This window comes from Stenella coeruleoalba, assembly GCF_951394435.1.
Source record: "Stenella coeruleoalba genome assembly, contig: scaffold_176, whole genome shotgun sequence".
In the NCBI taxonomy this organism is placed as follows: Eukaryota; Metazoa; Chordata; class Mammalia; order Artiodactyla; family Delphinidae; genus Stenella; species Stenella coeruleoalba.
In genome coordinates, this window is record NW_027645962.1 from 302,212 (window position 1) to 325,353 (window position 23,142).

Here is a 23,142-nt window from a genome sequence, read left to right on the forward strand (position 1 = left end):
AAGGCTGCCAAGAGGACTTGAAAGCGGGGCAGAATTGCAGGAAACCGATTTCAGGAGGTAGACTGGAATTGCATTGAAAGCATAGGAAAAGAGGCAGAACGTCCACAATGATGCACTTGGCCAAAAAGGGCGTATGCGTTTTTTCCTGAATATATTCAGGAAAAAACGCATACGCCCTTTTTGGCCAACCAAGCAGGCTTGCAAAGGAAATCTGCACTACAATGAAGTCTCACTTCCCCCCGGTCAAAAGGGCCATCTGAAAAAAGTGTAAAATCCAGAAAGGCAACAGGCCATTGAGAACTGGGAGCCTTGTTATGCTGATGGGCGGGATGTAAATTGCCAACAGACACTCAGGAGAAGTGTATGGTGTTTCCTGAAACATCTAAAAAACAAAGCAACAGAGCCTAGGACACTTCCACTTATGGTCTTATAGCTTAGGGAAATTAAAATCAAAAAGACACAGCCACCCCAAAGTTTGGGACGCCTCCGTTTACAAGAGCCTCGTTTACCGTACAAGTTCAATATCACAGAAATTGAAAAATGGATAAAGAACTTGTGGTACTTACGTACAATGCAGTATCACTCAGCAATGAAATCTATGTCATCAGGCCCGTAGCAGCATAATGAGTGGATTCAGGTACGATGATTCTAACTGAAATAAGTCACACAGAAAAAGAAACATCATAAGATATCACTAATACACGGAATGTAAACTTGGCTACACAGGAACTGCATTCCAAAACAGAACAGGGTCTCAAATTTAGAAAACCAACTTATGCTTGCTTAAGGGGAAAGGTGACTTGGGGTGCTGCATAAAACCAGAGATTGAAATGAGTACAGATAAAGTTCCTTAAGTCAAATATGGAATAGACAAGAGCTACTCCTTGCTCAACGAAATGGACTCAACACCCCATATTAAACGCCTAAGAATGTACCTGACTAGTAAGTATCTTAAAACCTATGGATTGCTAAGTCTCCAAAAGAGAATCAAGCGTGTGTACAGGGGTATAAATGCAGCAGTGATAGGATTGGAGAGGTTCGGTGAGCAAGTGAAGACCCTTTGAAGTCATATTGCATGGTACCCATTACACGGGTCTCAACTCTCCAGGTTTAAGGTATTCTTCCTTCAGCTAAAACATGCATGTGGAACCCAGAGTATGATCAACCATGTGAACGGGAGACGTGTTCAAATATGTCTCAGTTTTCCTCCCCTGGTACTCGGGTGCAACATTCTAGACGCTTTACTAACACTCTCCCCACTTGGAGAGTCAGCGCCTTTAACCTCCTGTTTGGCCCAGTTTGCAATTTCTGCGGAAGATGAACAGGAATAGCGAGAACCAATGAGAGGCTAGCTGGAGGTGTCTGGACGGGCAAATTTAACTCTCATTTCCCACCAGGAAGAGGAAATAACCAAAGGCTCAGCATGCCGTACCGGAACCAGATTAGGGCCTGAAGCCATCATGCGGTGTTGCGGCCAGCTCAAAAGAAAGCGAGTTGAAGAAAGGAGCTCAGGGGCACTGTAATTCACAAACCTGCAGAGTTATAAATGACAGCTATCGTCCAAAAATATACTGAAGTAAGGCTGCCAAGAGGACTTGAAAGCGGGGCAGAATTGCAGGAAACCGATTTCAGGAGGTAGACTGGAATTGCATTGAAAGCATAGGAAAAGAGGCAGAACGTCCACAATGATGCACTTGGCCAAAAAGGGCGTATGCGTTTTTTCCTGAATATATTCAGGAAAAAACGCATACGCCCTTTTGGCCAACCAAGCAAACTTGCAAAGGAAATCTGCACTACAATGAAGTCTCACTTCCCCCCAGTCAAAAGGGCCATCTGAAAAAAGTGTAAAATCCAGAAAGGCAGGACAGGCCATGGAGAACTGGGAGCCTTGTTATGCTGATGGGCGGGATGTAAATTGCCAACAGACACTCGGGAGAAGTGTATGGTGTTTCCTGAAACATCTAAAAAACAAAGCAACAGAGACTAGGGCACTTCCACTTATGGTCTTATAGCTTAGGAAAATTAAAATCAAAAAGACACAGCCACCCCAAAGTTTGGGACGCCTCCGTTTACAAGAACCTCGTTTACCGTACAAGTTCAATATCACAGAAAGTGAAAAATGGATAAAGAACTTGTGGTACTTACGTACAATGCAGTATCACTCAGCAATGAAATCTATGTCATCAGGCCCTTAGCAGCATAAGGAGTGGACTCAGGTACGATGATTCTAACTGAAATAAGTCACACAGAAAAAGAAACATCATAAGATATCACTAATACACGGAATGTAAACTTGGCTACACAGGAACTGCATTCCAAAACAGAACAGGGTCTCAAATTTAGAAAACCAACTTATGCTTGCTTAAGGGGAAAGGTGAGTTGGGGTGCTGCATAAAACCAGAGATTGAAATGAGCACAGATAAAGTTCCTTAAGCCAAATATGGAATAGACAAGAGCTACTCCTTGCTCAACGAAATGGACTCAACACCCCATATTAAACGCCTAAGAATGTACCTGACTAGTAAGTATCATAAAACCTATAGATTGCTATGTCTCCGAAAGAGAATCAAGCATGTGTACAGGGGCATAAACGCAGCAGTGATAGGACTGGAGAGGTTTGGTGAGCAAATGAAGACCCTTTGAAGTCATATTGCATGGTTCCCATTACACGGGTTTCAAATACCCAGGTTTAAGGTATTCTTCCTTCAGCTAAAACATGCATGTGGAACCTAGAGTATGATCAACCATGTGATTGGGAGACGTGTTCAAATATGTCTCAGTTTTCGTACCCTGCTACTCGGGTGGAACATTCCAGACGCTTTACTAACACTCTCCCGAATTGCAGAGTCAGTCCCTTTAACCCCCGGTTTGGCCCAGTTTGCAATTTCTGCGGAAGATGAACAGGAATAGCGAGAACCAATGAGAGACAAGCTGGAGGTGTCTGGACGGGCAAATTTAACTCTCATTTCCCACCAGGAAGAGGAAATAACCAAAGGCTCAGCGTGCCGTACCGGAACCAGATTAGGGCCTGAAGCCATCCTGCGGTGTTGCGGCCAGCTCAAAAGAAAGCGAGTTGAAGAAAGGAGCTCAGGGGCACTGTAATTCACAAACCTGCAGAGTTATAAATGACAGCTATCGTCCAAAAATATACTGAAGTAAGGCTGCCAAGAGGACTTGAAAGCGGGGCAGAATTGCAGGAAACCGATTTCAGGAGGTAGACTGGAATTGCATTGAAAGCATAGGAAAAGAGGCAGAACGTACACAATGATGCACTTGGCCAAAAAGGGCGTATGCGTTTTTTCCTGAATATATTCAGGAAAAAACGCATACGCCCTTTTTGGCCAACCAAGCAAGCTTGCAAAGGAAATCTGCACTACAATGAAGTCTCACTTCCCCCCGGTCAAAAGGGCCATCTGAAAAAAGTGTAAAATCCAGAAAGGCAGGACAGGCCATGGAGAACTGGGAGCCTTGTTATGCTGATGGGTGGGATGTAAATTGCCAACAACCACTCGGGAGAAGTGTATGGTGTTTCCTGAAACATCTAAAAAACAAAGCAACAGAACCTAGGGCACTTCCACTTATGGTCCTATAGCTTAGGGAAATTAAAATCAAAAAGACACAGCCACCCCAAAGTTTGGATCGGCTCTGTTTACAAGAACCTCGTTTACAGTACAAGTTCAACATCGCAGAAAGTGAAAAATGGATAAAGAAGTTGTGGTATTTACTTACAAAGCAATATCACTCAGCAATGAAATCTGTGTCATCAGGCCCTTAGCAGCACAATGAGTGGATTCAGGTATGATGATTCTAACTGAAATAAGTCACACAGAAAAAGAAACATCATAAGATATCAGTAATACACAGAATGTAAACTTGGCTACACAGGAACTGAATTACAGAAGAGAACAGGGTCTCAAATTTAGAAAACCAACTTATGCTTGCTTAAGGGGAAAGGTGACTTGGGGTGCTGCATAAAACCAGAGATTGAAATGAGCACAGATAAAGTTCCTTAAGCCAAATATGGAATAGACAAGAGCTACTCCTTGCTCAATGAAATGGACTCAACACCCCATATTAAACGCCTAATAATGTACCTGACTAGTAAGTATCCTAAAACCTATGGATTGCTATGTCTCCGAAAGAGAATCAAGCATGTGTACAGGGGCATAAACGCAGCAGTGATAGGATTGGAGAGGTTCGGTGAGCAAATGAAGACCCTTTGAAGTCATATTGCATGGTACCCATTCCACGGGTTTCAAATACACAGGTTTAAGGTATTCTTCCTTCAGCTAAAACATGCATGTGGAACCCAAGTATGATCAACCATGTGAACGGGAGACGTGTTCAAATATGTCTCAGTTTTCCTCCCCTGGTACTCAGGTGCAACATTCCAGACGCTTTACTAACACTCTCCCGACTTGGAGAGTCAGTCCCTTTAACCTCCTGTTTGGCCCAGTTTGCAATTTCTGTGGAAGATGAACAGGAATAGCGAGAACCAATGAGAGGCTAGCTGGAGGTGTCTGGACGGGCAAATTTAACTCTCATTTCCAACCAGGAAGAGGAATTAACCAAAGGCTCAGCATGCCGGGCCGGAACCAGATTAGGGCCTGAAGCCATCCTGCGGTGTTGCGGCCAGCTCAAAAGAAAGCGAGTTGAAGAAAGGAGCTCAGGGGCACTGTAATTCACAAACCTGCAGAGTTATAAATGAGAGCTATCGTCCAAAAATAGACTGAAGTAAGGCTGCCAAGAGGACTTGAAAGCGGGGCAGAATTGCAGGAAACCGATTTCAGGAGGTAGACTGGAATTGCATTGAAAGCATAGGAAAAGAGGCAGAACGTCCACAATGATGCACTTGGCCAAAAAGGGTGTATGCGTTTTTTCCTGAATATATTCAGGAAAAAACGCATACGCCCTTTTTGGCCAACCAAGCAGGCTTGCAAAGGAAATCTGCACTACAATGAAGTCTCACTTCCCCCCGGTCAAAAGGGCCATCTGAAAAAAGTGTAAAATCCAGAAAGGCAACAGGCCATTGAGAACTGGGAGCCTTGTTATGCTGATGGGCGGGATGTAAATTGCCAACAGACACTCAGGAGAAGTGTATGGTGTTTCCTGAAACATCTAAAAAACAAAGCAACAGAGCCTAGGACACTTCCACTTATGGTCTTATAGCTTAGGGAAATTAAAATCAAAAAGACACAGCCACCCCAAAGTTTGGGACGCCTCCGTTTACAAGAACCTCGTTTACCATACAAGTTCAATATCACAGAAAGTGAAAAATGGATAAAGAACTTGTGGTACTTACGTACAATGCAGTATCACTCAGCAATGAAATCTATGTCATCAGGCCCGTAGCAGCATAATGAGTGGATTCAGGTACGATGATTCTAACTGAAATAAGTCACACAGAAAAAGAAACATCATAAGATATCACTAATACACGGAATATAAACTTGGCTACACAGGAACTGCATTCCAAAACAGAACAGGGTCTCAAATTTAGAAAACCAACTTATGCTTCCTTAAGGGGAAAGGTGAGTTGGGGTGCTGCATAAAACCAGAGATTGAAATGAGCACAGATAAAGTTCCTTAAGCCAAATATGGAATAGACAAGAGCTACTCCTTGCTCAACGAAATGGACTCAACACCCCATATTAAACGCCTAAGAATGTACCTGACTAGTAAGTATCTTAAAACCTATGGATTGCTATGTCTCCAAAAGAGAATCAAGCGTGTGTACAGGGGTATAAACGCAGCAGTGATAGGATTGGAGAGGTTCGGTGAGCAAATGAAGACCCTTTGAAGTCATATTGCATGGTACCCATTACACGGGTCTCAACTCTCCAGGTTTAAAGTATTCTTCCTTCAGCTAAAACATGCATGTGGAACCCAGAGTATGATCAACCATGTGAACGGGAGACGTGTTCAAATATGTCTCAGTTTTCCTCCCCTGGTACTCGGGTGCAACATTCCAGACGCTTTACTAACACTCTCCCCACTTGGAGAGTCAGCGCCTTTAACCTCCTGTTTGGCCCAGTTTGCAATTTCTGCGGAAGATGAACAGGAATAGCGAGAACCAATGAGAGGCTAGCTGGAGGTGTCTGGACGGGCAAATTTAACTCTCATTTCCCACCAGGAAGAGGAAATAACCAAAGGCTCAGCGTGCCATACCGGAACCAGATTAGGGCCTGAAGCCATCATGCGGTGTTGCGGCCAGCTCAAAAGAAAGCGAGTTGAAGAAAGGAGCTCAGGGACACTGTAATTCACAAACCTGCAGAGTTATAAATGACAGCTATCGTCCAAAAATAGACTGAAGTAAGGCTGCCAAGAGGACTTGAAAGCGGGGCAGAATTGCAGGAAACCGATTTCAGGAGGTAGACTGGAATTGCATTGAAAGCATAGGAAAAGAGGCAGAACGTCCACAATGATGCACTTGGCCAAAAAGGGCGTATGCGTTTTTTCCTGAATATATTCAGGAAAAAACGCATACGCCCTTTTTGGCCAACCAAGCAAGCTTGCAAAGGAAATCTGCACTACAATGAAGTCTCACTTCCCCCCTGTCAAAAGGGCCATCTGAAAAAAGTGTAAAATGCAGAAAGGCAGGACAGGCCATGGAGAACTGGGAGCCTTGTTATGCTGAAGGGCGGGATGTAAATTGCCAACAAACACTCGGGAGAAGTGTATGGTGTTTCCTGAAACATCTAAAAAACAAAGCAACAGAGCCTAGGGCACTTCCACTTATGGTCCTATAGCTTAGGGAATTTCAAATCAAAAAGACACAGCCACCCCAAAGTTTCGAACGGCTCTGTTTACAAGAACCTCGTTTACAGTACAAGTTCAACATCGCAGAAAGTGAAAAATGGATAAAAAAGTTGTGGTATTTACTTACAAAGCAATATCACTCAGCAATGAAATCTGTGTCATCAGGCCCTTAGCAGCACAATGAGTGGATTCAGGTATGATGATTCTAACTGAAATAAGTCACACAGAAAAAGAAACATCATAAGATATCAGTAATACACAGAATGTAAACTTGGCTACACAGGAACTCAGTTACAGAACAGAACAGGGTCTCAAATTTAGAAAACCAACTTATGCTTGCTTAAGGGGAAAGGTGAGTTGGGGTGCTACATAAAACCAGAGATTGAAATGAGCACAGATAAAGTTCCTTAAGCCAAATATGGAATAGACAAGAGCTACTCCTTGCTCAACGAAATGGACTCAACACCGCATATTAAACGCCTAAGAATGTACCTGACTAGTAAGTATGTTAAAACCTATGGATTGCTATGTCTCCGAAAGATAATCAAGCATGTGTACAGGGGCATAAACGCAGCAGTGATAGGATTGGAGAGGTTCGGTGAGCAAATGAAGACCCTTTGAAGTCATATTGCATGGTACCCATTCCACGGGTTTCAAATACACAGGTTTAAGGTATTCTTCCTTCAGCTAAAACATGCATGTGGAACCCAAGTATGATCAACCATGTGAACGGGAGACGTGTTCAAATATGTCTCAGTTTTCCTCCCCTGGTACTCAGGTGCAACATTCCAGACGCTTTACTAACACTCTCCCCACTTGGAGAGTCAGCACCTTTAACCTCCTGTTTGGCCCAGTTTGCAATTTCTGTGGAAGATGAATAGGAATAGCGACAACCAATGAGAGACTAGCTGGAGGTGTCTGGACGGGCAAATTTAACTCTCATTTCCCACCAGGAAGAGGAAATAACCAAAGGCTCAGCATGCCGTGCCGGAACCAGATTAGGGCCTGAAGCCATCCTGCGGTGTTGCGGCCAGCTCAAAAGAAAGCGAGTTGAAGAAAGGAGCTCAGGGGCACTGTAATTCACAAACCTGCAGAGTTATAAATGACAGCTATCGTCCAAAAATAGACTGAAGTAAGGCTGCCAAGAGGACTTGAAAGCGGGGCAGAATTGCAGGAAACCGATTTCAGGAGGTAGACTGGAATTGCATTGAAAGCATAGGAAAAGAGGCAGAACGTCCACAATGATGCACTTGGCCAAAAAGGGCGTATGCGTTTTTTCCTGAATATATTCAGGAAAAAACGCATACGCCCTTTTTGGCCAACCAAGCAAGCTTGCAAAGGAAATCTGCACTACAATGAAGTCTCACTTCCCCCCCGGTCAAAAGGGCCATCTGAAAAAAGTGTAAAATCCAGAAAGGCAGGACAGGCCATGGAGAACTGGGAGCCTTGTTATGCTGATGGGCGGGATGGAAATTGCCAACAACCACTCGGGAGAAGTGTATGGTGTTTCCTGAAACATCTAAAAAACAAAGCAACAGAGCCTAGGGCACTTCCACTTATGGTCCTATAGCTTAGGGAAATTAAAATCAAAAAGACACAGCCACCCCAAAGTTTGGAACGGCTCTGTTTACAAGAACCTCGTTTACAGTACAAGTTCAACATCGCAGAAAGTGAAAAATGGATAAAGAACTTGTGGTACTTACGTACAATGCAGTATCACTCAGCAATGAAATCTATGTCATCAGGCCCGTAGCAGCATAATGAGTGGATTCAGGTACGATGATTCTAACTGAAATAAGTCACACAGAAAAAGAAACATCATAAGATATCACTAATACACGGAATGTAACCTTGGCTACACAGGAATTGCATTCCAAAACAGAACAGGGTCTCAAATTTAGAAAACCAACTTATGCTTGCTTAAGGGGAAAGGTGAGTTGGGGTGCTGCATAAAACCAGAGATTGAAATGAGCACAGATAAAGTTCCTTAAGCCAAATATGGAATAGACAAGAGCTACTCCTTGCTCAACGAAATGGACTCAAAACCCCATATTAAACGCCTAAGAATGTACCTGACTAGTAAGTATCTTAAAACCTATGGATTGCTATGCCTCCAAAAGAGAATCAAGCATGTGTACAGGGGCATAAACGCAGCAGTGATAGGATTGGAGAGGTTCGGTGAGCAAATGAAGACCCTTTGAAGTCATATTGCATGGTACCCATTCCACGGGTTTCAACTACCCAGGTTTAAGGTATTCTTCCTTCAGCTAAAACATGCATGTGGAACCTAGAGTATGATCAACCATGTGATCGGGAGACGTGTTCATATATGTCTCAGTTTTCGTACCCTGGTACTCGGGTGCAACATTCCAGACGCTTTACTAACACTCTCCCCACTTGGAGAGTCAGTCCCTTTAACCTCCTGTTTGGCCCAGTTTGCAATTTCTGTGGAAGATGAACAGGAATAGCGAGAACCAATGAGAGACTAGCTGGAGGTGTCTGGATGGGCAAATTTAACTCTCATTTCCCACCAGGAAGAGGAATTAACCAAAGGCTCAGCGTGCCGTGCCGGAACCAGATTAGGGCCTGAAGCCATCCTGCGGTGTTGCGGCCAGGTCACAAGAAAGCGAGTTGAAGAAAGGAGCTCAGGGGCACTGTAATTCACAAACCTGCAGAGTTATAAATGACAGCTATCGTCCAAAAATAGACTGAAGTAAGGCTGCCAAGAGGACTTGAAAGCGGGGCAGAATTGCAGGAAACCGATTTCAGGAGGTAGACTGGAATTGCATTGAAAGCATAGGAAAAGAGGCAGAACGTCCACAATGATGCACTTGGCCAAAAAGGGCGTATGCGTTTTTTCCTGAATATATTCAGGAAAAAACGCATACGCCCTTTTTGGCCAACCAAGCAAGCTTGCAAAGGAAATCTGCACTACAATGAAGTCTCACTTCCCCCCCGTCAAAAGGGCCATCTGAAAAAAGTGTAAAATCCAGAAAGGCAGGACAGGCCATTGAGAACTGGGAGCCTTGTTATGCTGAAGGGCGGTATGTAAATTGCCAACAAACACTGGGGAGAAGTGTATGGTGTTTCCTGAAACATCTAAAAAACAAAGCAACAGAGCCTAGGGCACTTCCACTTATGGTCCTATAGCTTAGGGAATTTAAAATCAAAAAGACACAGCCACCCCAAAGTTTCCAACGGCTCTGTTTACAAGAACCTCGTTTACAGTACAAGTTCAACATCGCAGAAAGTGAAAAATGGATAAAAAAGTTGTGGTATTTACTTACAAAGCAATATCACTCAGCAATGAAATCTGTGTCATCAGGCCCTTAGCAGCACAATGAGTGGATTCAGGTATGATGATTCTAACTGAAATAAGTCACACAGAAAAAGAAACATCATAAGATATCAGTAATACACGGAATGTAAACTTGGCTACACAGGAACTGAATTACAGAACAGAACAGGGTCTCAAATTTAGAAAACCAACTTATGCTTGCTTAAGGGGAAAGGTGACTTGGTGTGCTGCATAAAACCAGAGATTGAAATGAGCACAGATAAAGTTCCTTAAGCCAAATATGGAATAGACAAGAGCTACTCCTTGCTCAACAAAATGGACTCAACACCGCATATTAAACGCCTAAGAATGTACCTGACTAGTAAGTATCTTAAAACCTATGGATTGCTATGTCTCCGAAAGAGAATCAAGCATGTGTACAGGGGCATAAACGCAGCAGTGATAGGATTGGAGAGGTTCGTGAGCAAATGAAGACCCTTTGAAGTCATATTGCATGGTACCCATTCCACGGGTTTCAAATAACCAGGTTTAAGGTATTCTTCCTTCAGCTAAAAGATGCATGTGGAAACCAAGTATGATCAACCATGAGATCGGGAGACGTGTTCAAATATGTCCCAGTTTTCGTACCCTGGTACTCGGGTGCAACATTCCAGACGCTTTACTAACACTCTCCCCACTTGGAGAGTCAGTCCCTTTAACCTCCTGTTTGGCCCAGTTTGCAATTTCTGCGGAAGATGAACAGGAATAGCGAGAATCAATGAGAGGCTAGCTGGAGGTGTCTGGACGGGCAAATTTAACTCTCATTTCCCACCAGGAAGAGGAATTAACCAAAGGCTCAGCGTGCCGTGCCGGAACCAGATTAGGGCCTGAAGCCATCCTGCGGTGTTACGGCCAGCTCAAAAGAAAGCGAGTTGAAGAAAGGAGCTCAGGGGCACTGTAATTCACAAACTTGCAGAGTTATAAATGACAGCTATCGTCCAAAAAGAGACTGAAGTAAGGCTGCCAAGAGGACTTGAAAGCGGGGCAGAATTGCAGGAAACCGATTTCAGGAGGTAGACTGGAATTGCATTGAAAGCATAGGAAAAGAGGCTGAACGTACACAATGATGCACTTGGCCAAAAAGGGCGTATGCGTTTTTTCCTGAATATATTCAGGAAAAAACGCATACGCCCTTTTTGGCCAACCAAGCAAGCTTGCAAAGGAAATCTGCACTACAGTGAAGTCTCACTTCCCCCCGGTCAAAAGGGCCATCTGAAAAAAGGGTAAAATCCAGAAAGGCAGGACAGGCCATGGAGAACTGGGAGCCTTGTTATGCTGAAGGGCGGGATGTAAATTGCCAACAAACACTCGGGAGAAGTGTATGGTGTTTCCTGAAACATCTAAAAGACAAAGCAACAGAGCCTAGGGCACTTCCACTTATGGTCCTATAGCTTAGGGAATTTAAAATCAAAAAGGCACAGCCACCCCAAAGTTTGGAATGGCTCGGTTTACAAGAACCTCGTTTACAGTACAAGTTCAACATCGCAGAAAGTGAAAAATGGATAAAGAACTTGTGGTACTTACGTACAATGCAGTATCACTCAGCAATGAAATCTATGTCATCAGGCCCGTAGCAGCATAATGAGTGGATTCAGGTACGATGATTCTAACTGAAATAAGTCACACAGAAAAAGAAACATCATAAGATATCACTAATACACGGAATGTAAACTTGGCTACACAGGAACTGAATTACAGAACAGAACAGGGTCTCAAATTTAGAAAACCAACTTATGCTTGCTTAAGGGGAAAGGTGAGTTGGGGTGCTGCATAAAACCAGAGATTGAAATGAGCACAGATAAAGTTCCTTAAGCCAAATATGGAATAGACAAGAGCTACTCCTTGCTCAACAAAATGGACTCAAAGCCCCATATTAAATGCCTAAGAATGTACCTGACTAGTAAGTATCTTAAAACCTATGGATTGCTATGCCTCCAAAAGAGAATAAAGCATGTGTACAGGGGCATAAACGCAGCAGTGATAGGATTGGAGAGGTTCGGTGAGCAAATGAAGACCCTTTGAAGTCATATTGCATGGTACCCATTCCACGGGTCTCAACTCTCCAGGTTTAAGGTATTCTTCCTTCAGCTAAAACATGCATGTGGAACCCAGAGTATGATCAACCATGTGAACGGGAGACGTGTTCAAATATGTCTCAGTTTTCCTCCCCTGGTACTCGGGTGCAACATTCCAGACGCTTTACTAACACTCTCCCCACTTGGAGAGTCAGCACCTTTAACCTCCTGTTTGGCACAGTTTGCAATTTCTGCGGAAGATGAACAGGAATAGCGAGAACCAATGAGAGGCTAGCTGGAGGTGTCTGGACGGGCAAATTTAACTCTCATTTCCCACCAGGAAGAGGAACTAACCAAAGGCTCAGCGTGCCGTACTGGAACCAGATTAGGGCCTGAAGCCACCCTGCAGTGTTGCGGCCAGCTCAAAAGAAAGCGAGTTGAAGAAAGGAGCTCAGGGGCACTGTAATTCACAAACCTGCAGAGTTATAAATGACAGCTATCGTCCAAAAATAGACTGAAGTAAGGCTGCCAAGAGGACTTGAAAGCGGAGCAGAATTGTAGGAAACCGATTTCAGGAGGTAGACTGGAATTGCATTGAAAGCATAGGAAAAGAGGCAGAACGTCCACAATGATGCACTTGGCCAAAAAGGGCGTATGCCTTTTTTCCTGAATATATTCAGGAAAAAAGGCATACGCCCTTTTTGGCCAACCAAGCAAGCTTGCAAAGGAAATCTGCACTACAATGAAGTCTCACTTCCCCCTGGTCAAAAGGGCCATCTGAAAAAAGTGTAAAATCCAGAAAGGCAGGACAGGCCATGGAGAACTGGGAGCCTTGTTATGCTGATGGGCGGGATGTAAATTGCCAACAACCACTCGGGAGAAGTGTATGGTGTTTCCTGAAACATCTAAAAAACAAAGCAACAGAACCTAGGGCACTTCCACTTATGGTCCTATAGCTTAGGGAAATTAAAATCAAAAAGACACAGCCACCCCAAAGTTTGGAACGGCTCTGTTTACAAGAACCTCGTTTACAGTACAAGTTCAACATCGCAGAAAGTGAAAAATGGATAAAGAAGTTGTGGTATTTACTTACAAAGCAATATCACGCAGCAATGAAATCTGTGTCTTCAGGCCCTTAGCAGCACAATGAGTGGATTCAGGTATGATGATTCTAACTGAAATAAGTCACACAGAAAAAGAAACATCATAAGATATCAGTAATACACGGAATGGAAACTTGGCTACACAGGAACTGAATTACAGAACAGAACAGGGTCTCAAATTTAGAAAACCAACTTATGCTTGCTTAAGGGTAAAGGTGAGTTGGGGTGCTGCATAAAACCAGAGATTGAAATGAGCACAGATAAAGTTCCTTAAGCCAAATATGGAATAGACAAGAGCTACTCCTTGCTCAACGAAATGGACTCAACACCCCATATTAAACGCCTAAGAATGTACCTGACTAGTAAGTATCTTAAAACCTATGGATTGCTATGTCTCCGAAAGAGAATCAAGCATGTGTACAGGGGCATAAACACAGCAGTGATAGGATTGGAGAGGTTCGTGAGCAAATGAAGACCCTTTGAAGTCATATTGCATGGTACCCATTCCACGGGTTTCAACTACCCAGGTTTAAGGTATTCTTCCTTCATCTAAAACATGCATGTGGAACCTAGAGTATGATCAACCATGTGATCGGGAGACGTGTTCAAATATGTCTCAGTTTTTGTACCCTGGTACTCGGGTGCAACATTGCAGACGCTTTACTAACACTCTCCCCACTTGGAGAGTCAGTCCCTTTAACCACCTGTTTGGCCCAGTTTGCAATTTCTGTGGAAGATGAACAGGAATAGCGAGAACCAATGAAAGACTAGCTGGAGGTGTCTGGACGGGCAAATTTATGTCTCATTTCCCACCAGGAAGAGGAATTAACCAAAGGCTCAGCGTGCCGGGCCGGAACCAGATTAGGGCCTGAAGCCATCCTGCGGTGTTGCGGCCAGGTCACAAGAAAGCGAGTTGAAGAAAGGAGCTCAGGGGCACTGTAATTCACAAACCTGCAGAGTTATAATTGACAGCTATCGTCCAAAATATACTGAAGTAAGGCTGCCAAGAGGACTTGAAAGCGGGGCAGAATTGCAGGAAACCGATTTCAGGAGGTAGACTGGAATTGCATTGAAAGCATAGGAAAAGAGGCAGAACGTCCACAATGATGCACTTGGCCAAAAAGGGCGTATGCGTTTTTTCCTGAATATATTCAGGAAAAAACGCATACGCCCTTTTTGGCCAACCAAGCAAGCTTGCAAAGGAAATCTGCACTACAATGAAGTCTCACTTCCCCCCGGTCAAAAGGGCCATCTGAAAAAAGTGTAAAATCCAAAAAGGCAGGACAGGCCATGGAGAACTGGGAGCCTTGTTATGCTGAAGAGCGGGATGTAAATTGCCAACAACCACTCGGGAGAAGTGTATGGTGTTTCCTGAAACATCTAAAAAACAAAGCAACAGAGCCTAGGTCACTTCCACTTATGGTCCTATAGCTTAGGGAATTTAAAATAAAAAAGACACAGCCACCCCAAAGTTTCGAATGGCTCTGTTTACAAGAACCTCGTTTACAGTACAAGTTCAACATTGCAGAAAGTGAAAAATGGATAAAGAAGTTGTGGTATTTACTTACAAAGCAATATCACTCAGCAATGAAATCTGTGTCTTCAGGCCCTTAGCAGCACAATGAGTGGATTCAGTTATGATGATTCTAACTGAAATAAGTCACACAGAAAAAGAAACATCATAAGATATCAGTAATACACGGAATGGAAACTTGGCTACACAGGAACTGAATTACAGAACAGAACAGGGTCTCAAATTTAGAAAACCAACTTATGCTTGCTTAAGGGGAAAGGTGAGTTGGGGTGCTGCATAAAACCAGAGGTTGAAATGAGCACAGATAAAGTTCCTTAAGCCAAATATGGAATAGACAAGAGCTACTCCTTGCTCAACGAAATGGACTCAACACCCCATATTAAACGCCTAAGAATGTACCTGACTAGTAAGTATCTTAAAACCTATGGATTGCTATGTCTCCGAAAGAGAATCAAGCATGTGTACAGGGGCATAAACGCAGCAGTGATAGGATTGGAGAGGTTCGTGAGCAAATGAAGACCCTTTGAAGTCATATTGCATGGTACCCATTCCACGGGTTTCAACTACCCAGGTTTAAGGTATTCTTTCTTCAGCTAAAAGATGCATGTGGAACCCAAGTATGATCAACCATGTGAACGGGAGACGTGTTCAAATATGTCTCAGATTTCTTCCCCTGGTACTCGGGTGCAACATTCCAGACGCTTTACTAACACTCTCCCCACTTGGAGAGTCACCGCCTTTAACCTCCTGTTTGGCCCAGTTTGCAATTTCTTGGAAGATGAACAGGAATAGTGAGAACCAATGAGAGACTAGCTGGAGGTGTCTGGACGGGCAAATTTAACTCTCATTTCCCACCAGGAAGAGGAAATAACCAAAGGCTCAGCGTGCCGTGCCGGAACCATATTAGGGCCTGAAGCCATCCAGCGGTGTTGCGGCCAGCTCAAAAGAAAGCGAGTTGAAGAAAGGAGCTCAGGGGCACTGTAATTCACAAACCTGCAGAGTTATAAATGACAGCTATCGTCCAAAAATAGACTGAAGTAAGGCTGCCAAGAGGACTTGAAAGCGGGGCAGAATTGCAGGAAACCGATTTCAGGAGGTAGACTGGAATTGCATTGAAAGCATAGGAAAAGAGGCAGAACGTCCACAATGATGCACTTGGCCAAAAAGGGCGTATGCGTTTTTTCCTGAATATATTCAGGAAAAAACGCATACGCCCTTTTTGGCCAACCAAGCAAGCTTGCAAAGGAAATCTGCACTACAATGAAGTCTCACTTCCCCCCGGTCAAAAGGGCCATCTGAAAAACGTGTAAAATCCAGAAAGTAAGGACAGGCCATGGAGAACTGGGAGCCTTGTTATGCTGATGGGCGGGATGTAAATTACCAACAGACACTCAGGAGAAGTGTATGGTGTTTCCTGAAACATCTAAAAAACAAAGCAACAGAGCCTAGGGCACTGCCACTTATGGTCCTATAGCTTAGGGAAATTAAAATCAAAAAGACACAGCCACCCCAAAGTTTGGGACGCCTCTGTTTACAAGAACCTCGTTTACAGTACAAGTTCAACATCGCAGAAAGTGAAAAATGGATAAAGAAGTTGTGGTATTTACTTACAAAGCAATATCACTCAGCAATGAAATCTATGTCATCAGGCCCGTAGCATCATAATGAGTGGATTCAGGTACGATGATTCTAACTGAAATAAGTCACACAGAAAAAGAAACATCATAAGATATCACTAATACACGGAATGTAAACTTGGCTACACAGGATCTGAATTACAGAACAGAACAGTGTCTAAAATTTAGAAAACCAACTTATGCTTGCTTAAGGGGAAAGGTGAGTTGGGGTGCTGCATAAAACCAGAGATTGAAATGAGCACAGATAAAGTTCCTTAAGCCAAATATGGAATAGACAAGAGCTACTCCTTGCTCAACGAAATGGACTCAAAACCCCATATTAAATGCCTAAGAATGTACCTGACTAGTAAGTATCTTAAAACCTATGGATTGCTATGCCTCCAAAAGAGAATAAAGCATGTGTACAGGGGCATAAACGCAGCAGTGATAGGATTGGAGAGGTTCGGTGAGCAAATGAAGACCCTTTGAAGTCATATTGCATGATACCCATTACACGGGTCTCAACTCTCCAGCTTTAAGGTATTCTTCCTTCAGCTAAAACATGCATGTGGAACCCAGAGTATGATCAACCATGTGAACGGGAGACGTGTTCAAATATGTCTCAGTTTTCCTCCCCTGGTACTCGGGTGCAACATTCCAGACGCTTTACTAACACTCTCCCGACTTGGAGAGTCAGTCCCTTTAACCTCCTGTTTGGCCCAGTTTGCAATTTCTGCGGAAGATGAACAGGAATAGCGAGAACCAATGAGAGGCTAGCTGCAGGTGTCTGGACGGGCAAATTTAACTCTCATTTCCCACCAGGAAGAGGAATTAACCAAAGGCTCAGCATGCCGGGCCGGAACCAGATTAGGGCCTGAAGCCATCCTGCGGTGTTGCGGCCAGGTCACAAGAAAGCGAGTTGAAGAAAGGAGCTCAGGGGCACTGTAATTCACAAACCTGCAGAGTTATAAATGACAGCTATCGTCCAAAAATAGACTGAAGTAAGGCTGCCAAGAGGACTTGAAAGCAGGGCAGAATTGCAGGAAACCGATTTCAGGAGGTAGACTGGAATTGCATTGAAAGCATAGGAAAAGAGGCAGAACGTCCACAATGATGCACTTGGCCAAAAAGGGCGTATGCGTTTTTTCCTGAATATATTCAGGAAAAAACGCATACGCCCTTTTTGGCCAACCAAGCAAGCTTGCAAAGGAAATCTGCACTACAATGAAGTCTCACTTCCCCCCGGTCAAAAGGGCAATCTGAAGAAAGTGTAAAATCCAGAAAGGCAGGACAGGCCATGGAGAACTGGGAGCCTTGTTATGCTGATGGGCGGGATGTAAATTGCCAACAACCACTCGGGAGAAGTGTATGGTGTTTCCTGAAACATCTAAAAAACAAAGCAACAGAACCTAGGGCACTTCCACTTATGGTCCTATAGCTTAGGGAAATTAAAATCAAAAAGACACAGCCACCCCAAAGTTTGGAACGGCTCTGTTTACAAGAAACTCGTTTACAGTACAAGTTCAACATCGCGGAAAGTGAAAAATGGATAAAGAAGTTGTGGTATTTACTTACAAAGCAATATCACTCAGCAATGAAATCTGTGTCATCAGGCCCTTAGCAGCACAATGAGTGGATTCAGGTATGATGATTCTAACTGAAATAAGTCACACAGAAAAAGAAACATCATAAGATATCAGTAATACACGGAATGTAAACTTGGCTACACAGGAACTGAATTACAGAACAGAACAGGGTCTCAAATTTAGAAAACCAACTTATGCTTGCTTAAGGGTAAAGGTGAGTTGGGGTGCTGCATAAAACCAGAGATTGAAATGAGCACAGATAAAGTTCCTTAAGCCAAATATGGAATAGACAAGAGCTACTCCTTGCTCAACGAAATGGACTCAACACCCCATATTAAACGCCTAGGAATGTACCTGACTAGTAAGTATCTTAAAACCTAGGGATTGCTATGTCTCCGAAAGAGAATCAAGCGTGTGTACTGGGGCATAAATGCAGCAGTGATAGGATTGGAGAGGTTCGGTGAGCAAATGAAGACCCTTTGAAGTCATATTGCATGGTACCCATTCCACGGGTCTCAACTCTCCAGGTTTAAGGTATTCTTCCTTCAGCTAAAAGATGCATGTGGAACCCAGAGTATGATCAACCGTGTGATCGGGAGACGTGTTCAAATATGTCTCAGTTTTCATACCCTGGTACTCGGGTGCAACATTCCAGACGCTTTACTAACACTCTCCCGACTTGGACAGTCAGTGCCTTTAACCTCCTGTTTGGCCCAGTTTGCAATTTCTGCGGAAGATGAACAGGAATAGCGAGAACCAATGAGAGGCTAGCTGGAGGTGTCTGGACGGGCAAATTTAACTCTCATTTCCCACCAGGAAGAGGAATTAACCAAAGGCTCAGGGTGCCGTGCCGGAACCAGATTAGGGCCTGAAGCCATCCTGCGGTGTTGCGGCCAGCTCACAAGAAAGCGAGTTGAAGAAAGGAGCTCAGGGGCACTGTAATTCACAAACCTGCAGAGTTATAAATGACAGCTATCGTCCAAAAATAGACTGAAGTAAGGCTGCCAAGAGGACTTGAAAGCGGGGCAGAATTGCAGGAAACCGATTTCAGGAGGTAGACTGGAATTGCATTGAAAGCATAGGAAAAGAGGCAGAACGTCCACAATGATGCACTTGGCCAAAAAGGGCATATGCGTTTTTTCCTGAATATATTCAGGAAAAAACGCATACGCCCTTTTTGGCCAACCAAGCAAGCTTGCAAAGGAAATCTGCACTACAATGAAGTCTCACTTCCCCCCTGTCAAAAGGGCCATCTGAAAAAAGTGTAAAATCCAGAAAGGCAGGACAGGCCATGGAGAACTGGGAGCCTTGTTATGCTGATGGGTGGGATGTAAATTGCCAACAGCCACTCTGGAGAAGTGTATGGTGTTTCCTGAAACATCTAAAAAACAAAGCCACAGAGCCTAGGGCACTGCCACTTATGGTCCTATAGCTTACGGAAATTAAAATCAAAAAGACACAGCCACCCCAAAGTTTGGGACGCCTCTGTTTACAAGAACCTCGTTTACCGTACAAGTTCAATATCACAGAAAGTGAAAAATGGATAAAGAACTTGTGGTACTTACGTACAATGCAATATCACTCAGCAATGAAATCTATGTCATCAGGCCCGTAGCAGCATAATGAGTGGATTCAGGTACGATGATTCTAACTGAAATAAGTCACACAGAAAAAGAAACATCAAAAGATATCACTAATACATGGAATGTAAACTTGGCTACACATGAACTGAATTACAAAACAGAACAGTGTCTCAAGTTTAGAAAACCAACTTATGCCTGCTTAAGGGGGAAGGTGAGTTGGGGTGCTGCATAAAAGCAGAGTTTGAAATTAGCACAGATACCGTTCCATAAGCCAAATATGTAATAGACAAGAGCTACCCCTTGCTCAACGAAATGGATTCAACATTGAGGTATCACCTCACACCTGGTAGAATAGGCATCATTGAAAATCTACAAACAAAAAATGCTGGAAAGGGTCTGGAGAAAAGGAACCCTCTTCCACTATTGTTGGGAATATAAATTGATACAGTCATTATGGAGAACAATATGGAATTTCTTAAGAAACTAACAATAGAATTACCATATGATACAGCAATCCCAGTACTGGACATATACCCAGACAAAACCATAAATCAAAAAGAGTCATTCACCGCAATGTTCATTGCATCACTATTTACAATATCGAGGTAATGGAAGCAACCTAAATGCCCACAGACAGACGAATGCATAAAGCTGTGGTACATATATAAAATGGAATATTACTAAGCCATGAAAAGGAATGAAATTGGGTCATTTGTAGAGACGTCGATGGATCTAGAGACTGTCATACAGAGTGAAGTAAGTCAGAAAGAGAAAAACAAATCTTGTATATTCATGCATATATGTGGAACCTAGAAAAACTGTACAGATTAACCATTTTGCAAGGCATAAATAGAGCAACAGATGTAGACAACAAACGTATGGACAACAAGGGGGGAAAGCTGTTGGGGGGTGGTGGTGGGAGGAGTTGAGAGACTGGGATTGGCATGTATACATTTATATGTATAAAATAGATAACCAATAAGAACCTGCTGTATAAAAATATAAAATAAAATTCAAAATTAAAAAGAAATAAAATTTAAAAAATAAAACAGAAAAAACAATTATTCCCTGCACATACATGTATTTATATGAATAAATTATTTCCATGCTTATATCTGTAAATACAAAAAAGAGGAATAAAATCTACCTTGAACCAAAAACGAAAAAGAGAAAAAAACACAGAACCCACCAGTTACACAGAGGAAAACCGTATCAGGGCACTTGCTCCAGTTGTAAACAATTCTGAAGTTGGTCAGTGGTGGGGAATCGTCTCCCATTCAGCCAGCAGCCCCCACGCAACAAGCGTCCTCATTGCAAAGCTGGGGCACCGTGCCGAGGCATCTGTGAGTAAACGTGAGCTGAGCCCCAGGCCAGTTGCTGCTGAACTATTCCCACCCGTCCCAGGTAAAACACCTGAATATATACAAGGACTTGAAAGCCTAGAGGAAGGGCCATAGAGCCACACGAGTGACAGCATGCCGGCCGACTTGGTGCCTGCAGGCCAGCCAGGATGGTCCTGGCCCTGGGTGCTCTTCTGGAAGATTTCCATTTCCCTGCCTGAGATACCCGTCCTGTCCCTGCCCCCACTGCTTTTTTCCTTCCTCACCTCTGCCCAGGGAGAAATTCCAGCAGCAGGTATGGGTGACACATCCTCTTCTTTAGCAGGTGGCAGCCTGGCAACTGCTGCAGAAAGTCCAGCAGAGCCCCACTCACACTGGGCCACCCACAAAGCCGTGGCCTCTCACTCCCTCCCACCAGCCCAGCCCCGAGACTGCTGACAGGGCAGAGAAAATGGCGTCAGGCACGGCTGCAGGGGCTCTTGCTGCCTGGAGTGGTATTTATATTGATCTCAACCCAGGCACACCTGGGGAGGGCTGGCCGGCACGGTAAGGCTGCCCAGGTCAGCCAATCATCACCCCTCAGGGGCTCACAGTTGCAGAAAATGGAACTTGCTGAACCGGCCAGGTCCAAGGAACAGGTGTGGGCTCCTGAGAGTCAGGATAGACAAGGGGCTGCAGCTTTGGCTTGTTTTCTAATCATTTTATCTGGCCCATGAGTGGGAGACAACTTCAAGAAAACCCTCTCCTAATGAGAGGAACCCAGGAGTCAGGCAGAGGAGGGGTGGGTGGTGGTTGGAGACAGAGGCCTGGTGCCCCGGGTGCAGTGGAAGTCTCTGGAAGACCAGGTGGAGGGAGGCCTCATGGAGTGATGCCCAGGGTCACAGACCTGTCGCAGCTGCTGTTTGTTAGTTCAAGTCCTGCTCTGAGGTGCTCTGTGTCAGCTCTGAGCGACAGGTGAGCTGGGGGTGCTCTGCAATGAGGGCTATGTGCACGGTTCCTGTGTGCCCAGCCCTGCCACGGTACCTGCAAGGGTAGCTCTGTATCCTGGGAGGGGCCTGACCACGAGAGCCCCGTGGGCTGGGGTGGGGGTGGGGTACCTGCCCAGGTGAGCTCCATATTCTGGGATTGGTCTGACCACGAGAGCCCCATGGGCTGCTGGGGACCTGGTAAAGGATGTCAGGACAGTCAGTGAAGCCACCGAGGATATACCTCCAGTTGCTCCTAATTCCTACACCCTGCTGGTCATTCTACCAACCACCAGGACATGGTATTCTGTATTAGTCTTCAATGATGCCTTCTTTTGTATTCCATTAGTCCCAGAGTCACAAGAAATTTTGGCTTGTGAGTGGCAGGACTCAACATACAACTAAAACAATACTTCCGGGCCGTCTGGCCCCAAGGGTGCAAAAATTCCCACACCATCTTTGGGGAAAGCTTAGCTAAAGACCTAAAAGTTCTACCTCTGGAAAAGGAAACCCTCCTTCAATATGCAGACGACATTCTGATCACCAGCCCTACTAAGGAGGCCTCTGAACTACCAAGCCAATAAAGGATAGAAGTTGTCCAAGAAAAAGCTCAAATATCACAGACTGCGGTGACCTGCCTGGGCTTCATTCTCACAGAAGGTCAGAGAAGCCCATCCCAGGAAAGGGAAGAAACCATTTTCAGCCTTACCCCTTTCTAAAACTAGAAGACAGCTTAGGGGTTCCTGGGGAGGCCAGGGTTTGCTGCTTCTGGATCCCTAACTACAGTCTACTAGCTGGGCCTCTATATGAAACACTGAAAGGAAAAGATGATGATCCTTTTGAATAGAATCCAGAAGTGGCCTTTCAAGAATGGAAAGAGCAGTCAATTCAGACCCTTGCCCTGGAACTCCCTAATTTAGCTAAACCCTTTGATCTTTACAATCCCGGTGAAAGGTGAATCGCCATTGGAGAATTAGTGCAAAAACTGGGACCACTTGAAATGGAACAATGCAAGAATGCCATCCAGGTAGGATAAACTACGGTCACTAAGGGGCTTGGCCCACTGCCACATCTGGCCAAGATACTGGCGGTATCTAAAAACCTGGAAATCAGCAGCCCAAAAGGCCACCTCCCTCCTAAGGGAAAAGGACCCCACGTGGTGATCCTAACCACCAACCATGCCCTGAAGTTGCAGGGTTCGCTCCGTGGGCACACCGACCTCGAGTGAGGAGGCCCTCCAACTCCAACATCCAGAGAGATAACTGGGGACAACAGGGCACCATGACGACTCGTGTGAACATCAC

General features: G+C 44.3%; 1 long non-coding RNA gene across 1 annotated transcript in view; it reads right to left on the reverse strand.

Moving 5' to 3' along the window:
• LOC307181429 overlaps positions 1-23,142 on the reverse strand; it is a 569,076-nt gene that overhangs the window by 181,387 nt on the left and 364,547 nt on the right. The gene's annotated exons all lie outside the window — the stretch shown is intronic.